This window comes from Sciurus vulgaris, assembly GCF_902686455.1.
Source record: "Sciurus vulgaris genome assembly, chromosome: 5".
NCBI classification, from domain to species: Eukaryota; Metazoa; Chordata; class Mammalia; order Rodentia; family Sciuridae; genus Sciurus; species Sciurus vulgaris.
This window is the reverse complement of record NC_136465.1, coordinates 42800558-42824765: the sequence shown is the minus strand read 5'-3', so window position 1 is coordinate 42824765 and position 24208 is coordinate 42800558. Positions and strand designations below refer to the sequence as shown.

The 24208-nt window shown below is 38.0% G+C and overlaps 1 protein-coding gene, 1 long non-coding RNA gene and 1 pseudogene across 3 annotated transcripts in view; all 3 read right to left on the bottom strand.

The window, feature by feature from the left end:
- MTUS1 (microtubule associated scaffold protein 1) overlaps positions 1-24208 on the bottom strand; it is a 150092-nt gene that overhangs the window by 34411 nt on the left and 91473 nt on the right.
- Positions 3851-5839, bottom strand: LOC306662723. Its single transcript, XR_013764213.1, has 2 exons — positions 4814-5839; positions 3851-4752 (listed from the first exon to the last, which is right to left on the bottom strand). It is a non-coding gene; the product is annotated as an uncharacterized lncRNA (long non-coding RNA).
- Positions 12184-23428, bottom strand: LOC306662721 (putative monooxygenase p33MONOX; annotated as a pseudogene). Its single transcript has one exon. The product of its transcript is annotated as a putative monooxygenase p33MONOX (transcript).

The window sequence follows — 24208 nt, the reverse complement described above, 5'->3', positions numbered from 1 at the left end:
TCCCTAGGTGTAGACAGCCTCTGGAGGACAGATTGAGACAGAATCCAGGCCTCTTAAGTCTCTGCTTCCACACACTTGGGAAAGTGGACTAGGTGTAGATATAACATTATATAAACAGAAATTAAAATTTATGCAATTAACTAAACAAAATATTACTTTAGTGTATTCAGGTTAGATACATGTCATTCTCCTGACTGATGTCACTGTTATGTGTCCCAATGTTACTCACTTATATTTATTTTTGATACATTGCTTTATTATTTCTTGAGTCCTGAATGATTCTTTTTAGAATTTCTCTCAAATGTTATTTAACAGTTTTAAAACTGCCAGATGATAATTATTTACAAATCTGAGAACTTTTTAATATTAACATTTGAGAAAATACTAAGATTCTTGATTTTTTGCTTATAAATGTATGACAAAAATATTGCAGAATACATACTAAAATGTTTACCTTTTGAGGTTAGGGAATAGGAACCAGAGAGGTAAAAGATGTCCTAAAGCATTTTTTTTTTAAACTTTTAAACCATAGGGTAAATGTATTACCTACCCAAAAATTAAATATAAAATTCAAATGTAGGGGCTGGGGTTGTGGCTCAGTGGTAGAGCACTTGCCTTGCATGTGTGAGGCACTAGGTTCAATTCTCAGCACCACATTAAAAAAAATTAAATAAGTCAATATAATAAAGATATTATTTTAAAAAATTAAAATGTAAATGTAATTATTTTTTTAAAAAATGGTTAAATAAATTTGGAGCACTTAAATCCTTGTTTAACACTCAGTCATCAAGAAGGTATAATCTATTCAGAATGCTTCCTTGGGGAATAGACAGGCATCTAAATAACACAGGTTTTATTAGTGACCTGGAATAGATTTTTAATTAAGAAAGAAAGAATACACTGACATATTATTCCAAGAGAACATGTCTTCATTTGTCCACAGTGCCCTCTACCTGGAGCTGGAAAAGCATGTTGTGACCTCAATCTTCTGCTCCACATACTATGCTCCCTAAGGGCAAAACTGTACCACTAGGAAGCCGAATGACCCAGTTTGCATATCCTTCTCTCTCCTGGTTCAACTGAAGATCAGGGATGATGCAGAAATATCTGATGATGCTCAAAGCTCTAAGGCTCATATAAATAGGGTATTTCATAATACCAAAAAACCACGGGTTTCCCTTAAATCCTACAGGATCTGTTATTTACATGAAATTAAGCATAATATGAACGAAACTTTGCCCTCACATAATATGAGTCAAACTTTGCCCTTCTATCCTTACACACCCTTACATATTTATCGGGACATATTTTGATAATGCAACTGTATTTAAAAAAATAAGCTGTTTTGTTTACTATATCTACTAACAGAACATGTTCTGATTTCAAAGAATCAATTTAATAAGAAACCTTAAAATTAAATGTTAACTTCTACACCAATTCAGATTTCTCTCAACAAGGCAATTACCACAATCACTTCTGATCCAACTTTACAGGGATACATTCTAATAAAAACTGAAACCTCCATCAGGAGAACACTTGAATCAAAGATATTTGCTCAATTGAAACAGTGGAATAATAACACTTTTTGCCATCTTTGTTCTTTCAACTCGGAAACCTTAATTTAATAACTGTGAAACTAACCCAGTGAACTGATTTATCATCTTCTTAAGAAAGTAGTTGGGCAAAATAGTTTTTCAGACTCAAAATCACCCCAGTATACAGACTCCCATCTCAAGAACAAAAATATTTGTGAGACAAGTCATAAAGGAGTTGAGGACACATCCATCCTAAAGTTGAACAAGCCACACTTGTACTGAATCTGCTGGTTTTCCAAGTTATTAAAATCATGTTGGAATCAAGACTACTAAGAGTTTGCCTTGGGTTCCAAGAAACACAACACTAAACGCAAGATTCAGTAATGTTAACTAGTTTTACTTCTATACTTACTGACCCACTCACTTGCTCACCAAATATTTACCAAAATCTACCATGACAGCATTTAAAAAAAAAATTGTAGTTGTAGGTGGACAGAATGCCTTTGTTTTTTATGCTGTGCTAACGATCCGAACTCAGTGCCTCACACGTGCTAGGCAAGCACTCTACCACTGAGCTACAGCCTCAGCCCCGCATGACAGCATTGATGAGGTGCTGGTGACCCTGCCCTGGTGCCTTGGGGGCCAGGGAGGCAGTGCTGCACCTGACTGACGCAGGTAGGTACCTGAGACCCTGCTGAGTGTCATCTTCAACTATCAAACATCAACCTCGTTGTACACAGGTGACAGGCACTGGGTGATGTGTGCTTTTGCTACGTAGTGTATTTAAAACCAGTGTTGTCTAATAAGATGTAGGTCATGAATCTCTACCAGCCTGAGCAGACTGCCAATTCTCTTCTTTCTACCTTAATCCGAACCTATGAGTCTAAAAGCCCCAATAAGGACACCCCCATACAATTTCTTTCAATCAGTGTTTCCTTAGCATTTGATGAAAGGTGTTTAACATGGGGTTCTTCATGAGAACGAAACATTAAAATGGGAATTACTGGAAAATGTTTTCTAATAAGAGGAAGTATCAAGATATGAAACTCCAATATCTACTGCTCTTTCTATAAGTGTCTATGGGATGCCCTCCTAACAAACTGTTCCTTGCTCTCAAGATTAAGTTCTGTTTAGCAGAGACAGAAATATACCAATAGTGGCAACATGATTTGATAATTAAGTACTAATCTATACGGTGTGGTGGGAACACAAGCAGGGAGACACCTAGATCTGGGGCAGAGCTCCCAGGGGCATAGTCTTTACGGACATTTGCACATCTGGCAGAGAGATAAGCAGAGGAGAATCAGGGTAAGGGCATTCCAGGTGGGTAAAATCAGCAAACACAAAGGCGTAGAGGATGCCCTGGTATCACGACTCAGGCAGCAATCCCAAAATTAAAGTGACATGAAACTGCTGGAGACATCAACAGGCAAGACAGCATGTGCACCATACAAGGTTTTATCTTGTAGGAGACAGAGAACAATGCTGAGCAGGGTCCTGGAGGCATGGTAAGGAAGATCTGAGGGAACAAGACCAGAAGCAGAGAAGCTGGGAGGGAGGCCCATAAGAGAAACTCCAGAGTCTACGGTAGGGAGAGCAGGCAGGAGAAGAGGAATTTGCTCATGAGGGAGAAGAGGAGGACTGCGTGGCCAGCTGGATCAAGAGGCATCCAGGGTGAGTCACAGGTTTCCAGCTAGGAAATAACATCAGGAGGAGATTAGCAAGAGGAATGAGGGCGAGGGCAGAGAGGGGAAGAGTTTGGGGTGGGATGTGTTGAAGAAGGTGTTAGGGCATTCTCTACGCTTTGTTCAAGTGTTTAAAAACAGTCTATTCTAATCTTACCTGCTTTCCAAATTTAATCAGCAGTCATATAACTTTTCTAAGGTGCAACTGGCTCCTTGTTTCCCACTCTCCTGAAGACTGCCTCTAACCCATGAGTATGAAGATTCTCTTTCAAGTTGCAGCAATTTAACAGTAAACCCACAGTAACTTGTACAGCACTATCAAAATATGTTTATTATTATTGTTATAAATACTAGTTTAAATTTATACAAAACCTTTCCAGTGTTCCTTTCATTATTTGTTCACTCTGAGAAGTTCATAATCATCATTTAGGAGATATGTGTAATATTTTTCTATTCCTAGATTGGTGTGGTATTTGTTTACTATGGAATAATTCAGGTTCAGCAAAGTATAGTATTTAGAGTTTTAAAATTACCCAATCAAGAAAATCTGTGGGGAAAGGGGACTTTAAAAATCCTTAGTTTTTTCTTTCTCTCTCTCTCTCTCTCCCTCTCCCTCTCTCTCTTTCTTTCTTTCTTTCTTTTTTTTTTTTTTTTTCCTGTGTTGGGTGTTGGGCATGCTAGGCAAGTGCTCTACCACTCAGCTATACCCCCAGATCACCATTTAAAATTCTACTTTTCTGTATTGGCAGAATTTGTTGCTATGAGCTTATATTATTGGTTTAACAGTTTTACTTTTTTGTTGTTGTTTTTGTGTTAAAAACAGATTAAAAAATAGAAGGCAAATTCACATAAAAATTACTGTTTTGGGTTAATTATGCTTGTAAAAGTTTTCTTGGGAGAAACCCAAATAGTCCAAAGTTGATCTTAAGTATTTTCTATGTAGCTTGGCAGGAAGAAAGCTGGATTCTCATGTTCTTGTGTACCTAAAATAGACTAGCAATTACAAAAGAACACAAATTCATTTCCTTCAGAAGTACTGGAAGAAGGCACTGCTTCCCTCCAATAGTTGGCTTTCTAAATAAAAGTTCATCTTGCTATGTTGATTGTTTTGGATTTGTTTCAATCCTAAAAGAACATATCATAAAGGCAGAAAACGAGAAATGTGCAGGTAATGGAATTTAGATTAACATTAAATATTCCAAAGGTGAAAGTATTTTCATTCCAATAATATAACCATTTCATTAAAAACATGCATTTTAACTTAAAAAATCTGAATTTTAATTTAAATCAGGAAACAAGTATATTGAGTTATATTTATTCACACTAAATATTAAACTGAATAGGTCTTTTCTTAGCAAACAGTGGAAGTTAAAGAATAAGAGAACCATATGATGGTTTAGCACACTGCTGTTTCATGATAGTAGCCACCATCCTGGTTTTTCCCTTTATTATCATTCAGATTATGGTTTCTCACCCTTCTTTCTTAGTAGCCTTCTTTCTTTTTAAAGCATATTTTTAGTTGTTGATGGACCCTTACTTTATTCATTTATTTATACGCAGTCCTGAAGATCGAACCCAGGGCCTCACACATACTAGGCAAGCGCTCTACCACTGAGCCACAACCCCAGCCCCAACAGTAACCTTTTTATGCACCTATGTTCTTTGTTTTAATGATCATTTTGACTCACCAATTTTATTAGATACCTAAAAACCTGATTAGTATTATAAAGCTTGTTTATGCCAAGTATTTTTCATTTATTTATTTGTTCATTTATTTATGGTGCTGGGGATTGAACACAGAGGCTCTTAACCACTGAGCCATATCCCAGCCCTTTTTAAATATTTTATTTAGAGACAGGGTCTTGCTAAGTTGCTTAGGCCCTCACTAAATTGCTGAGCCTGGTTTTGAGCTCACAATCCTCAGCCTCCCGAGCCACTGGGATTATAGGTGTGCACCACTGTCCCCAGCCACGCCAAGCATTAAAAAAAAAAAAAAAAAAAATTTTTTTTTCAGCAATAACAACATGCATCAACAAAGGATCCTCTTAAATTTAACACACAGATAAACACAGTACTGGAAACAATATCATCACTAGTAGGAACAGGTCCCAAAGCAAGAAGGAAAGTCTTCAAGATCTTTCTGCTTGCAGTTGGTACCTCCAGTGCACTTATTATAATTTCAAGTGCCATCTCTTATGTGATTTTCTCACCTGAGCTAGTCAGCTCAGGTGATGTCACCACAATGCCAGACCCTGTGGGTCAGAACTCCACAGACACAGATGCTCCCAGACATGTTTTTTGCAACAGGACCCCCAGAAAAGCAGCATGGTTGAACCAAGGTACACACAGATGTATAACCTCAATGGGGAAAAATATTCCCCTGCAATACACCAAAGTGTGTTAAAAAAAAAAAAAAAAAAAAAAAAAAAAAAAACCACCACCTCATTATTGTGTATTAAAGATAACAGACTATCTTAGGAGCCAAAATTAAAATAGCCAATTAAAACATTCAACATTAGAAATAGCTATCATACAGGGCTGTAGCTGTAGCACAGTGATAGCGTACTTGCCTAGCATGTGTGAAGCACTGGGTTTGAATCTCAGCACCACATAAAAACAAAAAAATAAAGGTCCATTGACAACTAAAATATTAAAAAATAGCTAATATGCAAAAACAATGACAAAAAGAAAACAACATTCTCAAAATTCTAACCAATTAAGAGGTCCGTGCCTAGATCTCAGGTCACCAGGGAGCAACAGCATAAAGGCAAACCTTGCATCCACCAGAAAGCTCTATTGGCCTTAATTCTCCCCAAAGCTATATAAAATTGCTCAGTTGGGAGGGATCCTAATGTGCTAAAATAAACCAAAGTACCACCTAAGACACATACAGAAAAATGATACTCAACATTAGATACATTTAAAAATCTGTTATTTTTTTTAACCTAGGATAACAATATGTATATACTATTAATAAAATATTTTATCTCCAAAACATGTATTAGACCTAAAGAAAACTATAATATGTATTATTTTATATACAGAGTGATTCTCTACTAATGAAAACTCAACCTACTGAAATATTTCAATTGTTCTAATTAAATTAGCATTTCCTATATAGAGCTTACCATTGTTACCTGATGAAAAACACTGCTATACTCTTGAATCTAAATCCAAACCTTAACCTATGGTTTAATTTCCATTTTTATATGCATGTAGATACACTAAAATACAACTCAGTGCAGCAAAACTTTTTTAGCTCTCTGAAAACTGTCAGATTAAGATGTACTGGCTATCTCAACTTCCCCTCCACCCACCATACTGGGGACTGAACTCAGGAGTGTTTTACTACTAAGCAACATCCCCACTCCCTTCTAATTTTTTAAAAAAAATTTTGGGACAGTGTCCCACTAAGTTGCTTAGGGTATTGCTAAATTGCTCAGACTAGACTTGAACTTATAATCCTCCTCCTTTAGCCTCCTGAGTCACTGAGGTTACAGGTGTATACCACCATCCCCAACTTCAATCTTTAACTTTAAAAAACTTACCAAAATATTGTAATGAATGAAAAGTCATTTAACACTTAACTGCCTTTTTAAGTAGAATGCTGTAATCAGGAAAGGCAGATTCTCACATCATAGCAATAAGACCACCATAGCTCAGGGGCTTCTGTCAGTCTATGGCAATGTTTATAGCATAATGCCATTTATAAGATCTTATTAAATGCCTATCTGTATGGCAAGAGACCAGGAAAACTGTCAAGAATGCTTTCAAGAAAGTCCAAAAGAAGAATATGGATTCACATAAGATAATGAAGAGGTGATGGAAGGCTACATCTTTTATCTGTTATTCTTGAACTTGGTCCTTTTGTGTTCTGCAAATTATTAAATCTTATCTTTTTACAAACAAACTGCAATATGTACAGTAGCTTCATTGATTTCTATATTTTGTAGCAAGAGAAACATAAAGAGTAGAAATTGAGTCACTACCACCTTAATAGTACATGGACAGAATAACCACCTATCTACCACTAAAGAAATATTAATTATATAAAAGCCACATTTAAAGTTGAGAACATTTTTCTCAATGTATTATTTTATAATGAAAAAGTCATTCACTTAAGTGACCGAAGTCAAATATTTCAATTTTTCTAAATAGTATTTATGAAACAGCAGCTTCAAAGTTTACTCAAAATAATTATAGAGATAATCACTAAAGAAATTCACTTAAAGACAGAAAGGCCTGTTGCAAGATTTGACTTGTTAAATAATATTTGTCCTTCGTTTTTAAATTGGCCAATGATGACCTCTGAGAAATAACTTTTACCTTCTCTGGGGCACAAACCACGAAATACCTGTTAAGTACAGGAGAGTACTAGAAAAGTCAAAACATTCAGTTTCCCAGGCTCCCTTGAAGGTAGAGAGAAAGCCCTATGACTGGGAGCTAATCAATGAGATGCAAGCTTAAGAAATATGGAACCACCCCATCCCTATGTTTTTTTCTTCCTGTCCAAAGCAGCTATTGAGAGATCATGAGGCAACAGTCATGAGGAAAGGGCTAAGAGGAAAGCAGAGATGCTGACCCTGACATTAGTGCTCTACCGAACATGACTCCTTTTTCTTAGGTGAGACAAATAAGCTACTTTTTAGTTAAGCTGTTTTTTTTTTTTTTTTTTTTCCAGCTTAAAAGCAGTCCTACTTGACAGTTTTGACAGTGAATACCAAGTATAAGAATATAATTTGAGGAAGTTCATCCTAACTGAACAACTTATTCACATTCTGCCTGATCCTCACTAATATACAGTCAAAATCGCTCTCTTTAGTATTGCTTTAAGTACATGAAAATATTTTGTTCTAATAACACTTCTGCCCTTCAATATATGCATGCATCCACCACTCCTTTCTGATCCTGCCACCACTTTTAATCTCATTAGCTCATCAAAAAGAATTTTTTTTTCCTTTGTGCAGTAAATTGACTTCACTTAAGTCAAAGAACATTAACTCTTAGGTTCAAATGATACTACTCAAAATAATAATGAATACAACTATTTCCAGCTTCAAAGAAAAACTGAAGTCTAAGTGGTGGTGAGCATTTCCACTTAGAAAATTCTCTCCCCCATACTCCTTCATTATAAGATTGGAACTAACAGGCTGGGTAAAATTCTGAAATACACTGAACTTAATGCTCTGGCAAGAGACCATGCCACCACTCTGACGAGTCAGTGAAATCTCTTCTGCACTTCTTAGACGATTACTCCCTGCTCCTGACATCTTCGTTCCTGCCTTGACATGCTTCAACATCACAGGAGACTCCTAAAGAATTGTTTCTCTTCTTCACCCCTATTTAACCTGGATCCAACAACACACTTTATCAATGGGTGTCACCCAAAAACAACGGGCCCATGATCTGACTAGGTGTCGGTCATCGCCACCTCCTCTTTCTTACCACATTCTCTGCTCAGAAAATACTACGATTCCTTTTTTTTTTTTTTTTCCCTCCTTGAAAAAGGCACCCTCTCCCTCACCTCCTGGCTGTCATGAACTATTTCCTCTGTCTGGGACACTTTTTATTTCTCAGCTAATTCCTGAGGGCCCAACCTTAAAGGAAGGTAGCTCCACCTGCTGAAAGCTGCCTGCAAGCCTGGTCCACACCCTACCATGATTACCCCACAAGCTAAGTCTGACTCCTGTTGAACTGTGGCTGGGTGGAGGCAGGGTTGTGCAGAACTTGGTCCTGGCTGCACTTTCAGCACCTGGTCTTGTGCCTGGCACATAGTACATATCTAACAGATATGTATGAAATGGAATGATTTTAGTCCTGCAGTGTGAAAAGACAGTGTACAAGCTGAGGGAGGGCTCGTGGCACAGAACAACAACAACAACAAAAAAAACTTCCAATAGCCCCAGTCACATTAGTTTGGATGACAGGAAGTTGTCAATAAGTTGCCACTTTTTTTTTTTTTTTTAATTAATAAGAAGAGCAATTTCAAATACTTGAATCTAATAATGCCCGAACCAAGGTAGTACCAGTGTGGTAAAAACAAATAAGAGGTATCAAAGGATGAAGTCTTATTCTTGTAATCAATTGGTTGTGGATAAATGAGGGTGGATAATAATTCAAAGAGGACTAAAGTTTGATAACCAGATAAGGGAGAAACGTGGTGTCATGAACTAAATAGGTGAGCCCAGAATATTAGCTAGATTTGGGAGGTAACTACAAAAATTAACTTTCAGGTATAGTGATACAGCCAGGGTTTTTAAATCTACAGGCAGGAAATGCATAGAATCTGAAGCTAAGGGGAACTTAGAAACATCTTATTCGAGTCCCTTATTTTGTAGCCCTGTGGGTTAGGTGATTGAGGCCATTCACTTAGTTACTAGTAGAACCAAGGCTCTGACCCAGGACTCTTGGAATCCAGGTCAACACCACTGTAACTAAGGCAACCAATACCTCTTCCTTTACTAAGAATACAAACAAATTACTGCCTTCAGATCATTGAAGAATAAATGCAATGGCTTTAATATACATATCTGGGGAGATTTCTGCAACCTTAAAATGACATAATATGTATTAGCCATATTATGGGGGTTAAGTAGAAATACAATTTTTACATAATTTTAAAATGTTTCCTCTTTCCATATTTAAAAAAAAAAAAAGTCTGTCACTTCCTTTCCATGGTTCTAACAGAATGACAACAACAAAGTCAGAAAAATCTGAAAGTCAAACATTCTGAACAGAGCTCCCAGGTTTTAGACCCATTTCTGCCACTTTCTATGTATCCTTGGCCAAGTTAATTCGCTTCTCTGGGCCTTGGACTTCCTGGTGTAAAAAAAGGTATACTAGATCACTGCTAAATGCATTCTAAAAGTCATGACTACAAGCAAATAAATTTTTAAAGATGTTTTTACATAAATTTGGAAAATAAAATGTATCTAAAAATCAATATTAACTAAACTCAGGTATTAAAACCTTGTGTCTTTCATTCCAGTTTTCTTGGAAAGCCATTTGCTTCACAAAAGTACCACAAACCACCTAAAAATGTCAACTAATAGCTGGTTAAATAAATTGTGGCTCAGCCAATAATGGCTTTATGGGACTATCAAAAAACAATGAGGCACATGAACATGTGTTAACATGAAATTCTAAGACATAGTAATCTTAAAAATATCCTATAGGGGGCTGGAGTGTGACTCAGTGGTAGGAGTACTTGCCTAACCTACCTGAGGTCCTGGCAGCAATCCCCAGCACTGGGAGGAAAAAAAAAATAATAATAATAATAAAGAATATATACTATGCTTCCAGTTCTGTATAACAAAACAAACAAACCCCACAAAAGTCCTATATATGTTTGCATATGATTATATGATTAGAAAGTTAGAAGAAGAATACCCAAGAAACTACCAGGGTGGATGCTCTGTGGAGAGGGCAAGGAGCCTGGGTTAGACAGAGGCCCACTCAGGACCCCAGAGCCTTTGGGACTGTTTCTCTTTTTCAACCTGGGACATAGATTATAATATTTAAAAACTTGTTAAAATTAAAAGCTATCTGGCACTATCTTAGATAAATTATCACAAATAGAGAGCATCCGTTTATAAATTTTTAAACCCATTTCAATGTTTATTTCTGAGGGACAATAAGGATTGAACCCAGGACCTCAACTACCCCTGAGCTACACTCCCAGTCCCCCCACCTTTTCATGTTTAAGGCTGAAGGGGTGAGAGAGGTACCCGGGCTGCCACTGTGTCCCTTGCAGCTTACCTCATTTACCTCTGGCCCTCAGCTCAGACCCAGAGGGAAATGCTGCCAAAGGCAAATGACAGGGCAAGGGGAGTTATGAAACCTGAGAGAGAGGTGTTGGAAAGGGTGAGAATTATCCCACAGAGAAGGCAGATGCCTCTGGGAAAACAGTCAGCTGAAAACAATCACCAGGGAGAGAGCCAAATGGAAAACAAGACACTGGCAGGCAGAGGGGTCCTATCAAAGTCAACACCAGCCAGCTCAAAACAAGAACAGCACCCTGGTCTTCACAGCCGAGAGCAACTCAACTGACCAAAGCTGTAATTATCATCTAGCACAAGAGGCAGCAGCAGGAGGCAACTGAATCCCCTGCCAGTGAGCCGGCAGGTTCGCATATGCCGAAAATACACACCGGGTTTATTTCCATCTTAGGCACAGAAAAGGAAATATCAGATGAGAACATAAACACCAGGGGCAGTATTCTATGATTGCAAACCCTTTTTACTTAACAAGAATGGAAAAGTAAATTTGTGATTTGCTTGTTAGCTCTGCACAAAAACATCAAGGCGTTTTATTTCCTAAGTGTTTCGAACACAGAAATCCTTCAGGATATTAAAATAACTTATCAATCTCAGTGATAAACAACATAAATGAAGACCTACAAAAGTCCTCTTATCTCCCTTTGTAATAGGAAGAGAAATGGTCTTTTTAATTTACTTGTGTCCCATTTCCACAAACATCTGAAGTCAAATGCAATTTAATCGGTACTGATTTTTACAAATTTGGTTGGTGGCAAAGGGCCAGGGAGCACCAAGGCAACGATTCTGCATCCCATGAACACAAACGGCACACATCCACTAGCAAACAAAGTACATCACCCAGAGAAAACTGCTTATTTTCACCAATTAAGCTGACTTCTCTCATTAAAGAGAGCTTTATTTCCCCAATTATCTGTCTCCTTAGAAATCTCTGATAAACATCTGCAAGTTAATCAAGATGTCCCCCCATGCAACACTCAGCAGAGATCTAGGCAAGACTAACCTGTATGGAAAATAACAGTGCTCTTCCTAAACCCTGAAGGGAGTCGCAGATTTCGAAGCAGTCCTTTGGCAGTCAGCCGGACGTGGATGGTGGATAAGGAGAATTTGGGTGACAACAACATGTCTTCAGAGCAGGTGGAAGGGTTTCACAGAAGAAGCTGCTTCCGTGGGCTATCACATGCTGTCTTTTTAAATTCAGTACTCTTCGGGGCCAAAAGGCACAGCAGAGAAAACATGCCTACATAGCTAATGTCATTCCACCAGAGACTCAGAAAAGTTAAAAAAAAGAAAAGAAAAAAAAAAAAGCGCTATCCAAGGGTTTCTGGCTTCCGTTTTCACTCCCAGATGTTGTCAAAACAATGCTCTTCCTCTGAGTAAAATCTCCTCTTAGCAAATCCAAAGGCCAGCAGTCACCGAGTTACATCACACTGTGCCTGGGGTGGCTTGTGGTTCTCATCGGATGGGAAAGGGGAGGAGAAAGTGGGTGGTCTTAGGAGCTTTATGTAACAGCCAATGCTGTCGCAGGTCCTCCAACTACTTGGAACAGTGAGGGAAATTAACTACCTCCTGTGCCTCATGTTTATTTAGTAATTAGGAAAAAAAATGATTAGTCTGTATCCTGATGCAATATTTTAAAATGAGGACTATTCATACTAATAACATTAGACTGGGCATACCTCCCCTCCCCATATTTTACCTATGAATCTGATAAAGAAAAAAGCCAAAACCTTCAGGCAACAAATGTTTTCCATCTTTAATAAAATTTCTATTCTGTTAATGACAGTGACCAAAGATTTAAGTCCAACTTTAATTCTCATGTGCTCAGGACTTCACTAAGAATGAATATAAGGCTAATGCAATTTCTCTACCAGGTGTGACATAATAGTCCAGAGAAACAGTCAACCAGATAGGCAGTGTTACATGGTATACTTATTACACTGGTAGACTATCAAGGTGGGGCTGAGGACGTAGCTCAGTGGTAGAGCACTTGCTTAGCATGTGTGAGCCCCAGGTGGGGAAAGGCAGCATGAGGTGATCTCTTACAGTGATCTTTTGAGACTAGGAATGTAGGCAGGGAACAGTTTTACTGGTACCTATTAATTTCTATTTTAGCAGAGTGGTTGGTTAAAAAGTGCATTAAAATATGATGGTTAAAAAACAAAAGAAGTTGAAAGGTAAAGGTATGGATTAATGTACTCACTTAAATAAAGTTAATTGTATTAAACCAAGTGTAGCCTGAACTCAATGTTATTTTTAATTTCAAAAAAAAGCAATGTATAAAAAAATGATTGATGGCCGTTTCCAAGATTTCCTAAACAATTAAGACTCAAAGAAATGGAGAAACTGGTAACCAGAAAAGACCCTACTACATGCTGTTAAAATAGACAGGAAGCAGTTATTCTTTTAGAAATTCTATAGCACATCTAGGGTGTGCAGAGGGAAGAATACAGGCAGGAAAGGAACATCTGAATAATTCCTCTGCCTTCTTCACTCAACACTCCACACCCATCAGGTCAGAAGTCGTCAACAAGAGAGACAGACCCACTAACTTGCCCCGGGGCACTGAGAAACAGAGACAACGTGTTCGGATGCACGTTGCATCTGTGTCAACTGAAGCACAAATAATCAAAGAATGAAGGTGAAGAAAACGGACTTTTTGGGTGTTGTCTATCATTTTATTTTTAAAAATCCAAATACTTTTTCCCTGATTCTGAATATTAAAAACACCACGCCGGGCACAGTGGCCCATGCCTGTAATCCCAGAAGCTTGGGAGGCTGAGGCAGGAGAATTGTGAGTTCAAAGCAACTTATCGAGGCCCTAAGAGACTCAGTAAGACCCTGTCTCTAAATCAAATATAAAAAAGGTCTGGGGAATGTGGCTCAGTGGTTAAGCACCCCTGGATTCAATCCCAGTACCGAAACAAACAAATAAATGAATTCATACCATGATTCTCTCCCTATACCTCTCAAAACTTTGTAAAAGCCAACCTCAATCAGCACCAGAATTATAAATAGAATAATCAAGTTAAATATTGATATTGTTAAAAATAGATATGTCACGGTCCATGTAGTTGGAAATGGTTCTTTCTGCATTTTTGAGGGGTGGTGAGGCTTTGTTGTTTGTTAGTAAACTCTAAATTATCCCTGCCTTTAGCCTAGACTACCCCAAAAAAGAAACTAGCAATTTAGTCACCAATTGGGCAATTCTTTCAAATTTTTACTTGAACTATCGTGCATACTTTAAAATAGTGTTATTAATGATCTTTTTAAAACATCAGAGCAACAAAGTGCAAGGATAGATACAAATAATGCCCCTGAGAAGGAAAATTCAAAAGTCGTTCTTATTTGTACCAAAGTAGAAAAGCATACTAGGTAGAAACCAAGAACTGAGTTTCCATCCTTTCCCAAACACAGTCTGCCACCTGGTGGCCATCGAGCACAAGTGAGCCACAGCAACCGGGCTGCTGTGCTCTCCATGATCAGTGGTGCCAGGGGATGCCATCAGCCCACGGGGCTCCACGCACTCTGCACACCCTGCAGTCCTCGCTCACTTAAGTAACTGAGATATTTTAAAGTTTCAACCATTTTTAAAATACATACCTGCACTTACATACATATATACACACATACTATATTGTTTTCTAAATACATACATACATACACGCACACATGTATCAACACACACACATACTTCTGTGGGGGGAGTAAAATATTTCAAAAATTTGTTCAAAAAAGTTCTTTGACTAATCGGTCAGTTCCACTTCTACACTATCTATTATTTCTGAAATTATATTTAAAATGGAAGAAATACCTAAGATAATAAAGTGTCAGGCTTTGTTGGTTTACAAAGTCCTAATCTGATTTAGGTAATGGTAAAGCTCACCAAGGGCAGTAGTAGGGGGGAAAAAAATCAAGAAAATTTGGTAGCTAAGATGGAATAGTTTGCAGTTTTTATGATTTAAAGTATGAGTTAGGATGTTAAGTGGAAAAATAATCCCATGATTTCAATGTAGGATCTCAACTTTAAACAGAAATAAGAATGGTAGATATTGAAGCAAATATATAAAAACATCAGCAATGCTTCAGGAAATTCTGATTTTTCTTTGTTATACATTTTGGTATTTTCCTTTTCTTTTTAAACAGGGACATCAGATGCAGGAAAAAAATTTAAACATTAGAATAGTTTTGCAGAAAGCCTACAAAATAAATGGAATTTCTATTAGTGACAGATTAAAAAAACAATAAAAATTGTATAAAGTCTGCAGAAAGCTTAAACAGAAGATCATGAGTATTGTAAATCAAAATTGTATTACACAATGTGTCTAAATGTATTCTACTGTCATGTGTAACTAATTAGAACATCTTAAGTTTTTTTTAAAAATTAAGATTTTATTAAATTGTACTGTAGAAATGTGTATCCATTTTGTTTGTTTTGTTTTAAATTGGCAATTTAGAAAATAATGATCTCATGATTCTAATATATGTTGCTCAGGAGCTTTAGATGCCAGGAAATGCATTCCAACTAGGACTGGATTGTTGCCAATGATGGTAAAGAATCAGCCACCTAGTTCAGACTCCAGCCCCTGTCCAGTTAATCTTCTTAACCTAATAAAGCATCAGTTGTAACATTTATCACCTTACTTCCCTAACTCATAGCACAAATTCCAATACTCTCTACGATTCTTTATTTCAGTTGTGGAATGCTCAACTCAAGGCCCAATTTTTCCATAATGTCCTCTTCTTTAGTAGGAAGATATATTGTACTGTAATTGTTTCAAATATTCACACAAAACAATAAAAAAATTCAAGCCACCCACCTATAAGATTTTAAGATATTCAAGAACAATGTAATTTCCTTTACTTTGGTTACCCAAATAAGAGCTTAATTTTAAAAAAAATAATGATTTTATTTTGTGTGTAACATTTCTTAAAAAAAAAAAAACCCTCATGTTCATTTTCTTAAAATTTAATTTTTAAAAATAAAATTTAAATTACCTGGGTATCAGACCATCAGACCATTCTGCAACTGCTTAGTAAACTTATTAAACTTAAAATTTAATAGTTATCTCTTCAAAGGATTAAATAACCTCCTACATTGTTAATTTGATGGCTTCAAAATGTTCTTAAAATGTCAATGAATATAATTTAAACAGCTGTAAAGACATTCAGGTTATTTCTAATTTTCCCTCATTTTAAGCAATTTTGAAAAGTAATAAGTAAATCAATCCCAACTCCCCATTTTTTTATTTTTTGAGAAAGTAGTAAGGAATTTTACTGTCCAAACAAAAGATCATAACAGAAGACACAAATAAATGAGTTGTTCTGACAATTTTAGACTTCAGGACTTCTTTATGAGAAAGTCAGCTCCTTATGTAAACAAAAATCCTAACCAAAACAGCAAGTATCTGAGACAGTGTTCAAGGCAAATGTACACAGTGAGGAGAAATAAAAATGCAGTTTCTAAGATATGTGTTGCATACAGGTATGAGGTTCATTTTAGTGAAAAATGCTTTTCTTATTTTGAATACTTCCACTTCCCCTCCAAAAAAGTTAAGCCCTGACCCAGGCAAAGAAACTGAAATAATTGACATTAATTTCCCATGAGCTTCGAGTGTATAATTTAACTGTACTTACCATCTTCTTTACTCTAAAAAAGTTTAACATCCCAGGGCAGGGGGGTATAGCATTTGCCTGGAATATGCAGGCCCTGGGTTCAATCCCCAGCACAAAAGAAAAAAAATAGACTTAATTTTCTCCTTTTAGGAAGTCAACCAAATTGGAATTAAACTAATCTCACTTTAAAGTGCAAGAAAAGATAGACCAGACTAGCATCTGTTCTGTGATATGAAAATGAGAAGCATCCCTTCAGCAGCAGTGGCCCAAGAGGTGCCAAGAAGCATGAAGAACTGGTTACAGGACAAAGCAATCCATTAGACTGACCAAAAAGCAAGGAGACCAGTGTTAGCCTAGAAAAGAGGGGGTTCCTGCCAAGTCTGGCTGTGAACTATACCCAGACTTAAACAGGTATTAGGTCCCCCGCTACCTAACAAGGCTAGAGCAGAGCAACAGCAGCATCAAAAAGCCCAAAGTTGCCCCAACTTGTCAGCAGACACCTGTACACCATGATGTTGATACTTATGCTGATGTTGGTGAAAAGAAGCCTAGGTTTTGGACTAGCATAAACATTTACTTAGTAAGCAATGATCAAAGTCCTAGTCTGGGGTAAATGATAAAAGAAAAGGTAATGAAGTTCCTCAAACATCACTACTGAGATTTTTTTAGTCTGACTCAAACACTACAAAACAATTTCTTCCACACAAGGACAAGCTTTGCACTGATGTTTCTTAGAATTATGCCTCCACCTCTGGCCTCAGGTTTTGTTTGTTTATTTGTTAAATAACATTCCTATGTCAGAGCCAAGGTAAAAGGGTAATAATGGACAAGAAACCCTCTATCCTGAGTCCCTGGATAAAAAGCACTCTAGAAGCCAGTGGGTGTGAGCACACTCAAGTCATGCGGTTTGAGATTTTGGGTTTGCAGAAGTTGTTTGTTCTCTTCTATGGCTGGGACATCCATGTTGGGTGGTCTGAAGGTTGCTGGATCTTCAGCCATTCGGGTGGCCTGGGTACAGATCAGCTCCATGGGAGAGGGTTTCTGGGTGCCTTTGCAGGCCTGGATGGCAAAACCTCCAGAATCAGACTTCTGAAGGGGTCTCGAACCATTTATCTGATGAGTTTGTTCTCATCCCCACTTCCAGGATCCATGGTGCTAGGATTTGGACCAGGTAAGGCTGTAGAGGAACAAGAAGAAAACCAGCCTCTGGGCCTCTGCTCAGGGGAAAAGTGAGGGGTGCTGCTTGCAGTAGACTGGGCTGATACAGGCTGCTTCTCCTCCTTTGTTCTCTCTCCGCTCTGCAGCGTTAGTTTATGGACTGCTTCTGCTACTCGGAGGTACTTGGTTTCCTCGGTGGTAAGGCCCTTGTGAGGTGTATGGCCAGGATCTCTCAGTCCTGCCTGATGCTCAGAATGCTGAATGCTCTCCTGTGTCCGTTTTGTCATCAGAGAATTCATGATGACATGGGTAGCTTTGGCCTTCACCACTGGGACCTTGTCCATACTGTCAGTGACCCTTGACAGGGTCATGGCAACAGGGCACACACTGGCCTCTCCTTCCTCCTCCTTGGCAAGGTGCTGATACTTGCATCCTGGAGTCACTGGCTTCCAGGGAAGGCTGCCCATGTCTGCTGGAGGAGGAGTCATGGGTGCAGGGTCCTCAAGGGCATCGTCATAGCTGAATGCCCAGAGGCACATCCCAATAGGCAGGGACGTCTTTCTTGCCTTAGAGGTCCTCTAGGTACTTCTGGTTGTCTTGAAGCCATTGACAGTCTGGAATCCAGATGTTTTTCTATTCATAATTCAGAGCTGAGTCTGCCACCACAGTGAAATGACTTATTAATGAGGAACACTGTCCAGGTGCTGTAAGTTAGCAAAACTTCCCAGGAAGAGTCCATCCAGAGGTTCTGTTCTTCTACTACCTTCAAGCTGCCCAAGGTCAGCTTTAGTGACTCTGGCACTAAAGAGGACCTGAAGACCCATGTCTCTTAAGAGGTTGTGGCATAGTCCAGACTCAAGCCATCATGCGAGCAGCAGCAAATCCAACTGCCCCCACAACCAACTAGAGGGCACAAGCTGCCATGCAAGCCAGCAGCCTTGATGATCCTAGAATCATTCTCTGATAGTGACATTGCTGGGTAAAAGGCTTTGGCTATATACCACAACTACTGTAATTGTTACTCAATCAGCAGTACGTAGGATCACCTATTCATTACTTTCATTCAGTAGGTAAACTTCTTTCACGCTCCTTAGTCCTACATATTTCTTTTTTTTTCCACTCATTTTGCCTTTTTGTCTTTCTATTATTATTGTTGTTGTTGTAAGAACATTTAACATGAAATCTACCTTTCAACTTTTTTTTTTTTTTTTTTTTTTTTTGTACCAGGGTTGAAGCCAGGGGTGCTTAACCCCTGAGACAGGGTCTCGTTAGGTTGCTTAGGGCCTTGCTAAGTTGCTGAGGCTGGCTTTGAACTTGAGATCCTCCTGCCTCAGCCTCCCGAGCTACTGGGATTATAGGTGTGCACCACTGCACCTGGCTTAATAAATTTTTAAGTGTACCATACAATATGGTTAACTACAGGCACCATGTTGTTCCATGGATCTCTAGCTCTTTTTCCACTTGCACAATGGAACTCTATACCCTTTGAACAGCAACTTCCCATTTTCTGGCAACCACCTGCCAGAACCCAGGACTGCTGTGCTGCATTATGCTTCGGTGATTTAACTATTTTAAGTACCCTGTGTAAGTGGAATCATGCACTTGCCCTGTGACTGGCTTATTTCCCCTCAGCATAATTTCCTTGAGGTTCATCCACACTGTTCCATGGCCAGATTTCCTTCTCTTTTGAAAGCTGACTATTCCACTCCACACGAACCCATTTTCTTTGTCCTCATCCATGATGGCATTTAGGTTGCTCCACACCCTGGCTACCTTGAGTAATGCTGCAATGAATGTTTGAGGGTGACTCCAGATCCTGGTACTGTTGTGATAAACGCCCCCTTATCACATCCATGCTTCACAAATACTTTCTCCCACTCTGCCTTTCATGCTACTGTTCCCTCTGGTCTGTGAAGTGTCTTAGTGGTGTAGTCCCACTTGTCTAATTTAGCTTTCCGTGCCTGTGATTGTGGTGTCCTACCAGGACACCATTACCAAGACCAGTGTCATGAGCTTTCCCCTCCTACATTTTCACAGGAAGGCTTCACAGTTTCAAGACTTACGTTTAAGCCTTTAATCCATTTTGAGTTGTTTTTGTGCATGGTGTGAGATGAGGGTTTACTTCTGTCCTCTTGTGTGTGGATATCATTTTCCCAGCCCCATTTGTCGCAGAGACTATCATTTCCCCACTGTCTATTCTTGGCATGCTTGTCAAACATCAGTTGACCGTACATGCCCAGATTTATTTCTGGCTATTATGGTCCACTGGACTCTATGCCTAACTCTATGCCAATACCATACTGTTTTAATTACTGTGGCTTTGTAAGACATTTTGAAATCTGGAATTATGATGCTTCCAGCTTGTGGCATCATAAATGTTCCTGCCATTTTGGTCCTGTATGGTTCTGCATGCATTTTAGGGTTATTTTTTTCTGTCTCCGTAAAAACATCATCAGGATTTTGATAGGGATTGTAAGGACTCTAGGTCTCTTTGGGTAGTATGCCTATTTAGTGTTTATTGTGGAGTTGTCTTCATCTTGCTGATTTCAAAGAGTTACACATGGAGTCAATATGGTGCTGATGCCTCAGTTTGTTCTTTGCATATTAGTACTATCTACAATCATTTTAATAGAGGAGAAAGTTAAAAGAGCTACATTTACTAATACCTTCTATTATACCAGAGTTCTCAGAAAGGCCTTTTCTACGCAAGTCTACATTCTTAGTGCTTTTGTTATTTTAATTTTTGTGTTTAAAACTAATCCCATCTGGAATATGGGTGAAGAAGAGATCTAGCTCCTTCTAAAAAGGCAGTTATGGTCTCAACAAGATTTACTAGATGATCCATTCCCCACCTCCTCCCTAATTCAAAACCCCAAATTTATCACGTATCTAAATAGCATCTGCCTTTTAAGTATGAGAAGCAAGTGTTGATAACCCTATGGCAACAGGGAGAGTGAGTCTCATCTCTGCACTCACCAGAGGATACTCTGGCAACGTTAGCATCACCAGAGCAGGGTTGCAATTTTCAACTGCTTCCCAATACTTGAGAAAAGGAGCTACAAAAAGCCACCCTGCTGTGTACTACCTTTACTAAATGCCTATGGAAGAACAGTGCATTTATACTTTCCAGAGCAGACACCCTGGCACCTGAGACTGATGCTCTTGTGCAAAACAATCAGGGAGCAGGAGAAACAACTCTGATGCCTCTGGTGTCCCAGACAGTTTCCCTGTGTGGCAGGACCAAGGTAATAATAGTTCACTATCATAGTATGTACGACATCTTCCTTGTAAACAGCAAGCCAAGTTTATTTAGAGTCAATGTTGGCCAGAATCTTATTGCATCACAACCTTTAAATAAATTACAACAGCTAGACCCCAGGAGAATGCCTCTTGACTTTAAGTGCTCTTTCCTGCTTGCTTTATGGATTCAAAATAACTCAGCTTCCTGGAAAAGAACTATAAAAATAAACCACTAGAAGTGTAAGAGCCACGGAGAGCATGGTCATCACAATGCCTAGCAGCAGGAGGAGCCACGCTGTTTGAGGACCTCACATACAAAAATCCTACCGTGTCAGAGTTATTCCCAAACTGAAATTACTCCCTAAATATCCTCATACTGTGAAGGGAGAAACCTGAGACCTGGAGAGGCTTAGCAACTACCCCAAGGTCAGGATGCAAATAGAAAGTGTCAGGCCCAAGATTTACACCAGTATCCAGTGCCTTGCAAGTTCACTCTCCTCCTGCTCTCCTTCACAGTCTTATGGGAGAAGGGAATTCCTTCAAAAATAATTGATTAAGTACTAAACGAAAATAATTACGTAACATTTTCATGTATTAGTCAAAAAAAATTTTTAATATCATCCAGTGTTGACCAGGAGATGGTAAAGCCAGCACTCTCACACTGTCAATCATGGCACAAACTGATACGAAGTGTCCGGAAAACAACGTTGTTATTTAAGTTAAGTGACTAATATATGTTTATGTTTACTGATACTACTTTTAAGAATTGATCACAAGAAACTTCCCCAAACTTTGAAAGCACCAATTGTAAAGATGTTCATCGCAGAATCATTATGAATGTGATATAGAAGCACTCCAAATACTCAAGAGCAGTTGTTAAACGTTACTGTATATGCTAAATGTGATCATCACTCAAAGTGATCACTGTGCTCAGGCATGTATTCCCACAGGCTCAGCAGGCAGAGGCAGGAGGTTCCCAAGTTTGATGCCAGCCTCAGTAATTTAGAGAGGCCCTAAGCAACTTAGTGAGACCCTGTTTCAAAATAAAAATCAAGAAAAGAGCTGGGGATGTGGCTGTGTGATTAAGCACTCCTGGGGTCAATTTCCGGGGGGGAAGTAATCACTATGTATTAAGTGACGGAAATGATATTAAGCTATCTGAATTTTATTTAAAAATCACAATAAAAAAACTTGAAGGGTGGGCTGGGGTTGTGGTTCAGTGGTAGAGTGCTCAGTGTGAGGCACTGGGTTCAATCCTCAGCACCGCATAAAAATAAGAATACTGAGTCCATCTACAACTAAAACTATTTTTTTAAAAAAAACTGAAGGATGATTTCTCTCTGCATGATTTTTTTTAGAAATTTTTTGGAATCTGGCAAATTGCTATAATTAAAGGAGATTATTTTACTAAAATTAAAGAATATGAAGTTGGTCATCTATAACCTTTGCCACTATTTGCTGCTTAGAAAAATAAAATTATCTCAAAGGCTTAGTATAATTACTTAAAATTTAGTATTTGGAGAAAAGTGTTTTTATTCAGGGATAATGGTTTTTGTATCATCTAAAATGTAATGATTTGCCAGCAGAATATGAAGAAAGTCAAGGTGATCTGCAGTCAAAGACTATCATAGCAGGGAAAAAGAACCTTAGCAATTAGCCCTTCCAGTTATATGGAAAAGAAAACTACCACTGAAGAGGCTTAATGACCCACTGAAAGTTACTGGGACATCACCTCTTAGCATCAAAGTTGTCCCTCCCAAAACTGACACTTGGAGACCTTGCCTCATTAGATTCATAATGCCACGTCAGTCTAAAGTTACAACTACTAACAATCAAGTAGAGGAACCTGAAATAGTCACGTTTGTGATTTTAAGAAAGTACATGGATGCACAACACAATCTAGATTAATTGACAATGTCAGCCTCTTAAAAGGTTGATACCGCAATTAGAGCACCAATTAAAATTAAATTTAAAATGTTAGTGCTTAATCTGAGTCAGGTGTTCCAGAACTCTGCCACATTCTCCATTTCTACTCCTAGGTCAAAGACTTTGTCAAATAAGCCCACAGTTTACTTTCCATTTCTTTCCTCACTTAATCAGGAGTAAATTTGGCTTAAACTCTGTCACCGAAATAAGGTACAATGTTTGTCCTCCAACCTAATAAGGGAAAATTCCTGATACTACAGCTTTTCTCTATGTAAAGGAAGAATATATTGAGGCTTATTATTTACCATGTCATAAACATACATCATAGAGAAGACTGTCTTCAAGTTTGATATTTAATATAGAACAAAATAGGTGTATAAGATAAATTTAACTAGTCGCTTTACTGTGCCTGGTATCAACAACAAGCACCCAAAGCACAAAAATCTCACACACACAAGAAATAATACTTAACAAAAGACATGTTCAAAACTTATATTTTGAGAATTATAAAATATTTCAGAAATACAAGATCACATGAGTGGGTGGGAAGACATCCTATATTCATGGATTAGAATTCTTAATATTGCTAAGATGGTAATAGTTTGCAAATTCATCTACAGATTCAATGCAATCCTATCAAAATCCCAGCTGATTTCTTTACAGAACTTGACAAGCTGATTCTAAAATTCATATGAAAATTCCAGGGACCCAGAAGAGCTAAAACAATCTTGAAAGAGAAGACAAGGTTGAACAACTCACACTTCCTGATTTCGAAAGCTTGATTACATCACAGTAATCAAGACAATGTAGTATTGGCAAAGATAGATGGAATGGATCCATGGAATATAATTTAGAGCCCAGAAATAAATCCTTATATTTATAGCCAATTATTTAAGACAAAGGTGCCAAGACATTTTAATGGAGGAAAAAAAAAATTTCAATTCATGTGCACATGAAAAACAATGAAAATGGAACCCCTACCTCACACCATATTTTTAAAAAAAAATGAACTCAGAGTTTATAGCTTACTATGTGTGAGGCCCTGGGTTTGAGTCCCAGCACTAAAACAAAAACAAAAACAGAACACCTCAAATGGATCAAACACTTAAGTTTAAGAGTTAATAAAATCTTAGAAGAAAAAAAGCATAAATCTTGGATTAGGTGGTAGTTCTGATACAAAATCAGAAGTAAAAACAACAAAAGAGAAAAAACAGATAAACTGGACCTTGTCAAAAACTTTTGTGCTTCAAAAGGCACTAGCAACAAAGTGAAA